The 13,990-nt window shown below is 35.3% G+C and overlaps 1 protein-coding gene across 3 annotated transcripts in view; it reads right to left on the bottom strand.

Annotated features, from left to right (window-relative positions):
* Positions 1-13,990, bottom strand: part of PACSIN1 (protein kinase C and casein kinase substrate in neurons 1) — a 67,113-nt gene that overhangs the window by 52,098 nt on the left and 1,025 nt on the right. The gene's annotated exons all lie outside the window — the stretch shown is intronic.

The raw sequence follows: 13,990 nt of genomic DNA, 5'->3' as shown, positions 1-13,990 counted from the left end.
ACATAAAAAGTAAATGATTTTAAGCCAATTATAATAATAACAAGGAAATGTTAATGGTCATTGTTTAACAATATATACATGCTATGGTATTGGCAAAAGTAACTTGGATATAAATTCTAAACAGTGAGTTGGATAAAAGGGGGGAAGGTTTAGAAACTTTATTAATTGACTTTTATTTAAAATAAAGATGTTATAAAGGTGTAATGTTATTGGAGGATTTTTTGGAATAGTTAATGAATGCCATTATGTGGTTATGTCTTTAAGTATGAATGATTTGAGGTAAAAGCATGTTCAAATAATTGTAGTCAAATGAGAATTGTGGTACACTGATAGTAAGATATACAAAGATTTTTGATTTAAAGTGTATAATCTAATATGAACTATAAGTAATGACTGTGGAAGAAATGCACGAAATTTATCTGTAACCAATTGACACACTTTCTACAAGATGTAATGAAGGATGATTCTTTTTTTGTGTTTTTGTTCAATTAAAATAAAATAAAAATTTTCAAAAAAAAAGAACCTACCACTGTGGCAGACATATCAAATATATATCCATTCTATATATATCAAATATATATCCATTCTATAAAGTCATTTTAGCATGAGAAACCTTTTTTCATTAGAAGTTCAATTTCATAGTTTCTTAAGTGAAGTATTTGTTTCCAAACATATGGAGTTGTAATATATTTAGATCCTACTGCTCTGCATCCATTCCAAAGTTGCCCAAATCAGAACATTAACACCAACTGCTGGGCATCAATATTTAAAAATTAACAATAGGTAAACATGATGTTATAAATCGAGATTTGGAAAGCTGAATCTTCTTTCATTAATTGCAATTGCATTTTCTGTAAATAAATTATTGGAATTAAATAATCCCATAGAAAATTTTTAAACAATGTATGTTCTGGAAATCTTTGCCAGATATATAAACTGGAATTCCTCACAGAATATTAATTAAACTGGGAATAATATTCATTTTGGAAGGATTCACCTTTCCCCAAAGGATAAGGTTTAATGACTCCCATCTATCAATATCTGAAGAAATCTGACTATGCATTACATGTTGCTAAAAGAGTTAGATCCTTTAGTATACACATACTTAGATATTTAATGGATTCGATAGAAATCAGAATTGATATTCCTTAAAGGGATGGATAACAAACTTTCACCTATAGGCAACTGATTTGGATCAGTTAGTACAGTAACCTGCTAGGCATTTATCTTTTGATCAACACTAGACAGTAGTGTGAGGCTTAAAAATAAACAGAAGAATGTCATCTGCAAATAAAACCAATTTGTGTTCATCTGAATTATGTATCCCTCTCTTTACCTTTATTCAGCCTACTAGCCTTATTTCAATGAACAAAGTGGCTAGGATAGATTGTATTCTGTCTCCCTGCCAGAATAGGATTGCTGATTTCAGAAGCAGATTCCAGTGGTTTATTATATAGGGTAAATTACGACTAAGGACCGAACTGAAAATTCAAAGCAGTGGGAGAAAAGGAAGAGAAAAAATATGAATCCATTTTGTAGCTAATCTTCCAACTACTACATTACACAAAGAGATTCATTCCCTCTCCTCCTCTCCTCTCTTCTCTCTCCTCTCTAACTTCTTTTGATTCTCCCACCTTCTTCTAGGGTAATAACGTACTCTTACCTGGCTGGAGTCAAACTGAGATGCTGTATTCCCATGATAGAAAGGAAACAACAACAACAGCAAAAGGAAAAATAGAGCTAGCTCCATCCCTTTTTAAAATTCATCAGAGAAAAATGGAAACCTTCCTGCTGCGTTTGAGTCTCACTAGACTTTGCTGGTTCTGCCCACTATCTAGACTGGCAGGTTTAGATTTGATTAACTCTTCTGCATCTGAATGTCTTGAGATATTTTCTTTCCCTTCATTGCATTAGACGTTATTTATATGAAGTCCTGCGGAATTTGACATGGATCCTATCTAATCAACATTAAAAAAAAATTGCATGTGTATAAAAAACATTAAGCCAAAAGCTGCCTTCTTTAGTTTTTTGCCCTCTAAATCATGGGTATGTGGAGGAACGTAAGATATAGGTTACATTTTTGCTCATGATTAATCACCACTAGATGATCTTAAACTGATGTTGTCACTTTTTAAAATCAGGCAATCTCTACTCAAAAGCAATGCTCCATTTTTTTTATTTTGACTATAATTCTTTGAGATAAATTAGGCTGAGACATAGTGATCAACTCAAAATCAACTAATTTTGATCCTTTCTGAGCAAAAATTGAAGCCAAATTCTTGTTGATCAAAATATTTACAACATGTATTACATGTTTAAACATCATATCAAGAATCACATTCTGGAAGTGCATTTTTAAAAAAATCATTCTGAAACATTCTAATGACATATTTGCATTAACTGCTTAAATTGTCCAGGTTAAAATGCTGTGTCAACAATTTGCAGGTATCTTCGACCAAAAAAGCGTAGTCTCTTCTGGCTCTTAACATTTGAGGTGGTATCTCTTTCAAAACAGCCAGGTCTTGACCGCCAATTTGAAGCTTAGTGTTATAAGACGCTTGCAGTACCATATTTCTGAACTCTCTTGTAGTAAAATATATAACGATGTCTCGAGGAAGCTGCTTCTGCTTTGCCAGCCAGGAGTTAACGCGGTAAGCTTTGTCAATTTGCCAGCCTTGGTTGGTCCCTGGTCTTCCCATCAGGCGGTCAAAAGCTTCCGATAGGATCTGTTTCAGGTTCTCCTGTTTCTCCTCACGCAGCCCCCTTACTCTTAATGCGAGCTCCATTTGTCGGTACTGTATCATAATAATTTCTTTTTCAGCATTTTCCACTTTTTGTTCCACCACCTCTGTTTTCAATGTCAAGTTAGCATTGGCATCATTAAGAACCTCTAGAGTATCTTCCACTCCAGAAATATGTTCTGTTAATACAGTTACAAGACTCAGCATGTCGTCTCTAATTTTATCAACCTTAGCCTCAAATTTCTCATACAACTCCTGTTTAAGTCCTTTTATTTCACTTTTAATTTCACTTTTAATTTCTTCTTTCATTTCTTTTATTTCCTCTTTTCTCTCCTCTCTATTATCTCTAAATTTATCTTCCATTTTAATTGTCTGTGCATTAAGAGCCTCGCTTAGATTACTCAGAAAAAATTCTTTCGTTAACACATCCCCAGCAGGGGGCGTAGGAAGCGGAGGCTGCAGCTTTGTGCCAGGCACTGAGGATGTGCCCCTGGAAGTAGAGGGTGACGACTTCAAGTTAATATTTGGTTTTGAGGCCATTTCAAAATTTGTCTGCCTGCAGTTAATAAAACTCTATCGCCTAAATATGCAGCTTTAAGTAAAGAGGCTTTTATTTTGAAGTTTAAGGCTTGGCAAAACTTTCAGTGAGTAAACATTGTAACAAGACCGTTCAACAGATTCATCACCATTTAACTTCCAAATAAGCAAAGTTAATGAAGGAGTAAAATTCTTCTATTGTGAAACCAAAACATTTGATAAGCTATCTCTTTTGTTTTGAATTCTTTTGAAGTCTTGTGAGAATTAGCAAAAAGTGTTCGTTATTACCGGAGAAACCAGCCTGCTCGGCGCCATTTTAAAAGCCTCTGAGTAAATAATTTTTCGGAGGAGAAAAAGAGAAGAAGCTAAAATGTTGATAAGCAATTATTGTCCTCGCAGTAAACGGATTCAGCTCGTGATAAGATTAAATCAAACAAAACTTAGAGCAGAGTGGGAGAGACCTACTTTGTCCTGCACAAGGCAGTTTGAAGTTCCCAACACGGACAGCCGTTCTGCCTTGGGCTAGCCCCCCTTTCCTTGCAAGCACAAAAGCTGCAAAAATCGAAGAGCATTTGCCAGCAAAACAGTTTCTTCTTTCCCTCTTGCCTGAAGGATAAGAAAACCTGATAAGACGTCAGATGGAAGATCCTCTAAACAGGTACGTAGCCAGGAATTCGGAGGCAGCTGATTTTTTGCTGCCCCCACCAGTAAGCTCCTCCCAGGAAGTCCGTCAGATACAGTATAGATGGGATGCACCATTCGGCATCATATTTACATTTGATAAGCAAAGGTACCGCCTCAACTCTGTATGGAAAGCCCGAGATTTTTATTATAATATATTGAAGGCCGGACACCCTGCACCATCTGGACCTAGAGAAAGACCACAAGAAGGACAGGATAGACAGCAAACTACACAACCACCAGACAAGATGGAGCATCTCTCTTCTCTAGAAGTGCAAGGTGCTATGGAACCAAGACCTAGCCGCATGACTACTAGACGTATGGAGAAACAAGCTAAGAAGCAACAGTATCAACAATCATCGGCCATCGATCAAGGAACTACAACAACAAATCTGGAAGCAGTGGGAGGAGCTAAACCTAAGGTTAAACAGGCCGTGCAGGAAGCTCTAAAAATGCTTCAACCAACCAAAGATGACAACTAAGATTTTAACATGGAATGTCAACGGACTGAACTCTCCACAGAAGAGGAAGAAAATATTTCATTATCTTAAACAGTTTAAGAACGATGTAATTTGTTTGCAAGAAACTCATATCAAGTCAACTGATCAAAAATATTTGATCAACTCAAAACTTGGTCAACATTTTGCAGCTTCTGCTATGGAAAAGAAGAATGGTATAGTTGTATACTTAAGAAAAGATATGAAAGCTGAATTAATAGAAGCAGATCCCTTCGGAAGATATATTGCTTTAGACTTAATCTTAGAAGGGAAAAAGACATTACTTTTGGGAATTTATGCACCCAATCAACAGCAAGATAGATTCTATACAAATCTTCATGCTAAATTAGTACAGTGGGACTATAGTTCCTGTATACTATTGGGTGACTGGAATGGAGTGATAGACACTAAGAGAGATAAGAAGATTTCCCGCCTAAATACCAAGATGCGAGCAAAGTTACCCAAATCCTTCTTTGACATTATGGATGATTTTGAATTGAGAGATATCTGGCGAGAAAGAAATGCAGAGGAATATGACTTCACTTTCTTCTCGGACAGGCATCAATCCCTTTCAAGGATTGATTTTATTCTAACCACTAATGATTTGCTTTCTAGGGTCAAGAAAACAAAGATTGCAGCTAGAGTCCTTTCGGACCATAACCCAGTTTGGATGGAGTTGGGAAGGGTAGTGCAGGCAAGAAGGTTTTGGAGACTGAATGAAAATTTATTTAGATATGAAAACTATATTAATGATTGTAAAAAATTACTATCTGAATATTTTGTTTTGAATATGAATAAGGGTACATCTATGGAATTTGTATGGGATGCAAGCAAAGCGTATATGAGAGGAGTTTTGATGAATATAAATAAAACACATAGAAATAAGCAAGGGTTAAAACGAACAGAACTGGAAGAGGAAATTAAGAGAAAAGAGCTGGAGTTAACAAGGAAACCAGACGATACAAAGGTTAAGGAAACTATTAACATATTAAAATCTCAATTTGACATGTTGATCTCTGACCAGGTAGCTACTAATTTATTATATGCAAAACACAATACTTTTTGTAATGCAAACAAACCTGGCAGATGGTTAGCTTATCAGATTAGGAAAAAAAGGAAAACTCGAAATATACCTAAACTGATTTACAGAGGGAAGGAGGTGTTCCAACAGGAAGAGATTCAAAAGGCTTTCTGGGAATTTTTTACAGAACTGTATAAAGGGGATAAAATTAATGGTTTAGACATAGACAAATATTTAGACAAGGAGAAAATACCTTCAGTTAGAGAAGAACACAGGCAAAAATTGAATCAACCAATAACCTCGGGGGAAATCCTGCAGGTAATTAAGCAATTAAAGCCAGGGAAAGCACCAGGTACAGATGGCGTGACAGCGGTTTACTATAAAAACTTACAGTTAGAAATGGTAGAACCTCTTAGAGAATTATTTAATATGATTCAAACGGAAGGTAAAGTCCCTCCATCTTGGAAGACAGCGTTTATATCTTTGATACCCAAAGAAGATCAAGATACTACTCAACCCAAAAATTATAGACCCATTTCATTACTGAATGTAGATTATAAAATTTTTACTAAAATATTAGCAAATAGGTTAATGTTGGTCATTCAACAATTGATACATACGGACCAAACAGGTTTTATACAAGGGAGACAGATGAAAAGTAATGTCAGATTAATTATTAATGCATTAGAATATTTGGGAAAGAACAACCAGATCCCTGCTGCGTTTATATTTTTGGATGCTGAGAAGGCCTTTGATCGAGTTAACTGGCAATTTCTGCTGAAGATATTGCAAAAAATGCAGATAGGAGATAATTTTTTACAGTCAATTAAAGCAATATACCAACAGCAAACAGCACAAATCATAGTCAATGGAAGTTTAACAGACTCTATTCAAATTGGAAAAGGTACAAGACAGGGTTGTCCTTTGTCCCCATTATTGTTTATTATAACTTTGGAAGTATTGTTGAATAAAATACGGGGCTTGGATGGTTTAAAAGGGATCAAGATTAGGCAGCAAGAATATAGAGTCCGCGCTTTTGCGGATGATTTGGTCATAATATTGGAACAACCGCAGGAATCCAGTATGGTTTTAATGAATACGATTAATCAATATGGTCAAGTGTCTGGCTTTAAAATAAACTTAGGAAAAACCAAAACATTAGCTATAAATATGAATATTAAACAAAAGGAAGAATTAGGAGTGATGCTAGGATGTGAGGTAGTTAAAAAAGTCAAATATCTTGGAGTTAACATTTTAACTTCAAATGGGAAGTTATATAAGCATAATTATGAACCACTTTGGCATAGCATACAGACAGAGATGAAAAAATGGGAGAAATTGCACTTATCTTTGCTGGGCAGGATAGCGACAGTGAAAATGAACATTTTACCAAAATTTTTATTTCTTTTCCAAATGTTACCTATACTTAAAAAAGATGCGAACCTTTTAGAATGGCAGAAGGGTATCAACAAATTTGTGTGGGCAGGAAAGAAGCCGAGGGTAAAGATGAAAATAATGCAAGATGTACGTGAGAGAGGAGGACTGAAACTACCTAATTTAAAACTCTATTATGATGCAGTGGCATTATCTGTAATTAGTGATTGGATTCATTTAACCAATGATAGAATATTGAACATTGAGGGACACGATCTGGTATTTGGTTGGCACGCTTACCTGTTATTCAACAAAAAATTGGATAAGAACTTTAAAAGTCATATTTTAAGAAATGCTTTATTGCGGGTTTGGAAGAAATACCAATATAAATTAAATGACAAGATACCCATGTGGGCAATTCCTAGACATGCAATTGAAAATATGAATACAGCACAAAAACAGGACAGATTTACTTACAGACAGCTTCTTACCTCGGAAAGGGGGGTATTACAATTAAAATCTTTAGAGGTATTAAAAGAGGAGAAGGTAGTTCAAACATGGTTCCAGTATGGGCAATTACAGGCTAGGTGGAAAATAGATCAAAAAATTGGTTTTATTCAAGTTGAGGATAATCTGTTTAAACAAATAAGAGATCAAAGCTTAATGCATATAAAGAGGATATATAATGTATTAATACAGATGGATTCGGAAACAGAATTAGTTAAAGATTGTATGATAAAATGGGCTCAAAATATTGAGGAACCAATAATGTTGGATACATGGGAAAGAATTTGGGTAAGAAATGTGAAATTTACACAAGCTCAAAATCTGAGAGAAAATTTTTACAAGATGTTCTACAGAGGGCATTTAGATCCTAAAAAGTTGGCTTCTATGTATCCGAATGTACAGCCTAAATGTTGGAGGTGTGGTTCTCTCGATGCTACATATTATCATATATGGTGGACCTGCCAAAAGGTTAAGGCATTTTGGATAAAAATATGGTGGGTCATGCAAAATGTTTTTAAAAGAAGGATAAAGTTTATTCCTCAGTTATTTTTACTAGGTATATGTACTGATTTTACAGTGGTAGAGACCAATTTGATTCTGCACCTGATAACTGCAGCAAGACTGTTGGTGGCGCAATATTGGAAGAAGGAAGACTTGCCTACAATCCAAGAATGGACATTGAAAGTAACAAACTTAGCTGAAATGGCTAAAATATCGGCATATCTCAAAGATCATTCAAATGAGAGATATAAACGAGACTGGAAAAAATGGATTGACTATATACAAAATAAATACGGGACTAAGAAATTCCAGTTAGCCTATGCTTAAGATCAGAAATGATTTAAACTGTTAAAAGTCAGTTCAGTAAGAAGAAGCTAAGTTCAATCTAGAATGTCATTAATTTCTTTATTTCTTTTTTCTCAATAGATTTTAGACTGTGTTAGTTAAAAATCCATACCGTGTATGGGTTCTGGGAAGTCGGGGGGGGGAAGGAGGAGGGGGGATGGGGGGGTGGAGGGAGGGAGGGGTATACACAACAAAAAAAAATTGTACTTCAATGTCTTAATGATTGACAAATGATGACATATTTGTGTTTTTTTTTTTTAAAGAAAAATAAAAAAAGTTCTCCACAGAACAATTTGCAGGTATCATCCCAGATAGCAGGTTGAGTCAGCCTTCCATCCTTCCGAGGTCAGTAAAATGAGGATCTAGATTTTTGGTGGCAATATGCTGACACTGTAAACCATCCAGAGAGTGCTGTAAAGCTCTATGGAATGGTATACAAGTCTAAATTCTATTGCTATTGCTATAGCAGGCGACTAAGCCCTCCCATTGGACAATTCACCCGATGTACCTTCCCATCTTTATTTCCAGGAAAGCAATGCTAATATATTAATTGGCACACTAAACATAGCAACATAACATAACAACACAATGTAACATAACAATAATTTAATTGGATTTATGTACACAACCTTAAGGTATTAAATGCACTTTCATGTAGACATAGCAAGCACTTTAAAAACACCTTCTTAGTACCCTTATGCTTTCTAATGTATTTTGCAGATTTATTATGAATACTAAATAACAGAATAAATGATAATAGTATTTGCCTTGTAAATGGTAATCTGTTGGTTTAAAAACTGGCAGTTTTTAAAAATTACTAGATTTCTTTCTCTGAATTTCCTACTTTTTCCTGTGTTTGTTTGCTTATTTTAAGCTTATTTATTCCTTTTCCAGCCACAGACTGGTAAATAATATTTCTGCCAAGTTTCAGATAAACAGCCTTCTTTTTACAAAGCATTATACAGGAAGTCCTCACCTTACAATAGTTTATTTAGTGACTATTCAAAGGCACAATGGCACTGAAAAAAGTGACCTATGACAATTTTTCACACAACCTTTGTAGCAGCCCCATGATCATGTGATCAAAATTCAGATGCTTGACAACTGGTTCATACTTATGACCATTGCTGTGTCCCAAGGTCATATGACCATCTTTCACAACCTTTTGATGAGCAAAATCAATGGGGAAGCCAGATTCACTTAACAACCATGTTATTAACTTATCAACTGCAGTGATTCAGTTAACAACTGTGGCAAGAAAGGTCATAAATTGAGGCAAAACTCACTTAATAAATGTTTCACTTAACAACAGAAATTTTGGGATCAATTGTGGTTATAAGTCCAGGACTACCTGTAGTAAGCATTATAACTATTGTACTACTAGAGCTTGGTTACTCTTCTTGGTAAGAGTAGATCCAAAATGTAACAGAGATATTGTAAGCAGTGACTCAATTGAAGGGACTTCTTGCCAGTGTTTAAATTCATTTTTTTTTACTACCGGTTCTGTCGGCGTGGCTTGATGGGCGTGGTAGGGGAATGATACTGCAAAATCTCCATTCCCACCCCACTCTGGGGCCAGTCAGAGGTGGTATTTGCCTGTTCTCCGAACTACTCAAAATTTCAACTACCGGTTCTCCAGAACCTGTCAGAACCTGCTGAATTTCACCCCTGCTTCTTGCCTTTGCCTCTGAGAAGTCACCAGTGAAGTATTTAGGTTAGCCTGCAACAAACTGAGGTAAGATATCCAAAACAGAAGGAGTACTTGAGATAATAGAAAGGTGTGCCCCCCCCAAAACATTGACATGTGAGGGATTAATAAAGGATTAATTTATTAATTTATCTGCCACCTAATTCTCTTTAGAAATGGTTGCCAGCCTGTTCTGACAAGAGGACCACCAGGCAATATGCATAAGCCCCCACACTTGTATTTTTGGTGCCATGCAACACCAAATTTCCTGCTTCAGCCCCTATTAAGCTAGCGAGTGAAATAAGATATCCGAGCCAATTTGCTTTTAAGCATCAGCAACTTCTATGCTTGGTCCTGTATATGTATTTCTGTGTACTACAGTTCTGAACAAAGGTTAATTCACATGCTGTGCCAAGAAAAGTCTAATGCTTTTTACCGCTATTTGTAATAAACAGCAAGCATAACCCATATTTCTACATACCAGCACATCTTTGCCTCAATAATTCATGAGCAAAAATGTTATACAGATACAAACAGCAAAGTCCAATAGAGAACCAAATGTCCTACTGAACTTCTGTAAGCTTTTGTATCAAAATATATATTTAAAAAGTTATATGAGAAGTGGAGAGTTTGAGAATTCACACAACCTGTTTAGTCATTATTATTCAAATTATCTTGTACCTAACATAGCAACTTTATTAGTGAAGATTTATTTTGTATACTATGCATTCTCACTGACATTTGGTGAGGGTATTATTTGCTCTTTTACCTCAGGCACCAAAATGTTTTGTCCTCGAATCAGTTATGATTCTTCTTAAGAGAAGATACACCACCATAGTTAAAGATTGTGCAATGATTCATGTAGTTCATGGTTGATTTCTGTAATCTTAAAGCAGGTTGCTCTTTTTCAGCCTTGGTCGCAAGATCTTTATTATGTAGGAAAATAACTATCATGAAATCATAACCTGATTTCTATAATAATAGCCATGGCTTATGCTTTCAATAAACATAGAATTTGTAGCTTAGTCAACAAACTATGGTTAAAACAAATCGAGTGTAACACAATGTGATAACCTATTCCCGACCTCCTTAACAGAATTGTTGAAAGGATTACAACCAAACTATATATGTGAATGCTTTCAGTTGATATATAAAATGAAAGTTTAATTTGTAATTAATCATAACGGTACAATAAAATAAATACCCTTATTCAAATATATACATACATACACACACACACAAACACAAACACGGGTTAAGAAGTGATCACAATAGAAAAAGCTGTGGGTTGTTTAAAGTTTATATTTCATTGTGCAACTGGCCACTAAAATCATCATAGGTTAAGGAAGCTATCCATTCAAAATGGATGATCATAATTTAATATCTCAAGGTCTCTTGTATTACTTGGCAGTCATTGGACCTTTGCCATGTACATTATAAAAGAGAAAATATAAATAACCTGAAAATATGTCAATACCATATTCTTTTCAATAAGGGTATTTGTTTATGAGATTTATAGGCCACCCCAATATTTTATAATTCTGGGCAACACTATGCATTATACAGTATTATATAATCATAGTTTCTGCTTTTCAAATGATCTAACTTTTTGTGATTTCTTATTTCTTGACCATCAATTTTTATTTATCCTTACATATAGGGGAAAATGCTGATTGCTTTAAGCTAACCTTTTTTTCCCCTTTTTCTTTTCAGCATTTTGGATGCAAAATTATTCTAATAAAATCTCCATATATTTCCTGCTATCTTTTATTTCCTTTATTGATGCATTCTCATTCCTTCTGGGGTATGAAGCAAAGATGAAAACTTGCAAAAACCAGTATTGTTTACCAATTTTGAGTCAGACTGATTTTTTTAAAAATCACCATTAGATGACTATATTGCCTAAAGTAAACAACAAAACAATTGCCAGATTGAGAGATTTTTCTTAGTCAGCGAAACCTGATGGGTATAGGACAATGTAATGATTTCAGAAGCATATGTACTGTAGCTATTACATTTGTTCTTTCATGACAAGACCTCAGATGCCCACTTATCCTCACAACACATAACTGATTATCAATCCTCCTTTAGCCACATTATGACAGAGATAAAACATTGCAATCTCCCTGGAACCTATATTTGGACATGCCCTAATGCAGTATTTGGAAAGGAAAACACCTCCATTTTCCTCATTATTTGTATTCTGGTATATACAGTATTCTTCTTCTCCACTTTGAGAAAACTAGAATGACATTCTAAATATTTATCATCTCACCACATAGATCCCTAAAATATTTTCATTACTGAACTTCATTCACTTCATTCTATTTTATGTACAGCACATCCCTGCCTGGGGGTGCTTACAGTCATGGCAAAGATAAATTTCTGAAATATCTTGATATCTTCAGCTGATTTCATTAACAACTGATGAAGCAGAATGCTGAATCTGTTGGCCTTTATTCAAATACAGAATTGATGCAAAGAGCTGTTTCAGGGTGCCACTTCTGCCAAAGAAATCCTATTGACAAGTCCTAATTTGTACTGACATCACTTAGTTTTTTCTGTTGTGTAAGGACTTGTAAAATGATGTTTGGAGGAAGACAATTGTCGTGTGGGGCAGGGGGAAGCAAGCTAATGTTAAATAAATGTATTTATGAGAGTATGAAGACAAGAAGCCCAAGAAGAGATCTGGTTACTGGATAGAATGTAGTCAGGGCTGCAGGCAAAGTCAGACAACATTAAGTTCAAAATGGAGTGTGTGTAATGTATTAAGGACAATATATCAGTTCAAATAATCCTGATTTCTAATTTTTTTTTGAAGTTTTTATAAAGGAGCAAAGGATTAAGATTCGCTGACTGCATTAGGTGCATCAGTGATGTTTAGAAAATGGTATTTCAAGATTGTAGCTCAAAAATCCAGAAAAATAATGCAACTGAAAAAAACCACTGGGGTTCAAAGAGATCCATTTATATTGCCATTTGAGCACACAATCATCTCAACATATTGTTGCTGTATTAGCTCTCTGCCTATGGTTGTCACATCATGCCCTAATGGTCACATTTTGATCATCATTAGTATAAAACCTATATGTTGTTATAATTTCAGAAACATGATTTCAAGACATTCCTAATAGCCCTGCATGAATCAAACTGCAAGAAAGCATAAGGAAAGACAAGTGATCTTGGTTTCAGATTATATATCTAAGAATGCTACATAATCTGAGACACAGTTCATCTTTTTTTATTTTGGCTTGTTCCTTTAAATCAAGTCTATATTTTAAAGCCTTTTTTTAATCACAGGGCACATTTAATCACAATCCCAGATTGTTGTTTATGAGAAAAAGGACAGCTCTGATGTTTACCCATAGGTTTTTCTCTAACCGAACCATTCATTTTACACTAGACGTTCCCAACCTAGTGCCCACCAGATGCATTAGTATTGCAGTTGGCAAAATTCCTAGCCAGCATGGAATTTTAGGAGCTGCAATTCTAAGACACCTGGAGGGCATCTTGCTGGATAAGGTTCAGTACTCTGTGAAGCAAGAAATATAGCTTAGCTAAAAAGATTTTGGCATTCCCTGCGCCCTAGGCCTCCACTGATCTTGCTTGGTTCTATGTCCATGCTGACTTCCAAATTCCTAACTCTAACCCTAGATTAATAATGGAAGTATTGCAGATCCCTAAAATAACACTCAAATGATAGATAGAAGCCTTGATTTCCCCTGCTGCTAATTTTAATTGACTGCTCTGGTAATAGCAATTTCAAAAGGGAGGTTGGAAGGCAGATGAAAAGAGGCAAGATGTTCTGCCCCCCCCCCCAATAGTTATACTATTCTTTGAACAACAAAAAAAGCTAAATGGAATGCCCTCCCTTTCATGGTGATGAGACACATCAAACAGCCCAACAACCTTTCTTAAACGAAAACCAACCAATCATTTTTAAAAAACATCACCACCACCATAAAAAAGCAATGCAGTTTCTTCTTAAGAGAGAATGGTGCAAACACCTAAAGCCTGAAAGGTCAGTCTCAATGCGTCACCACAGTTGCAAAACAGCCGGGGAGTGGGGGGAGTGATAGCGTTTGCCTGATTGCCCCAT

Source organism: Thamnophis sirtalis, unplaced genomic scaffold (genome assembly GCF_051295495.1).
Source record: "Thamnophis sirtalis isolate CommonGarterSnake01/CBP01778 unplaced genomic scaffold, rThaSir2_p1.2 scaffold_7, whole genome shotgun sequence".
Taxonomy (NCBI): Eukaryota; Metazoa; Chordata; class Lepidosauria; order Squamata; family Natricidae; genus Thamnophis; species Thamnophis sirtalis.
The sequence above is the reverse complement of the archived record's forward strand: the minus strand, read 5'-3'. Positions and strand labels throughout refer to the sequence as shown.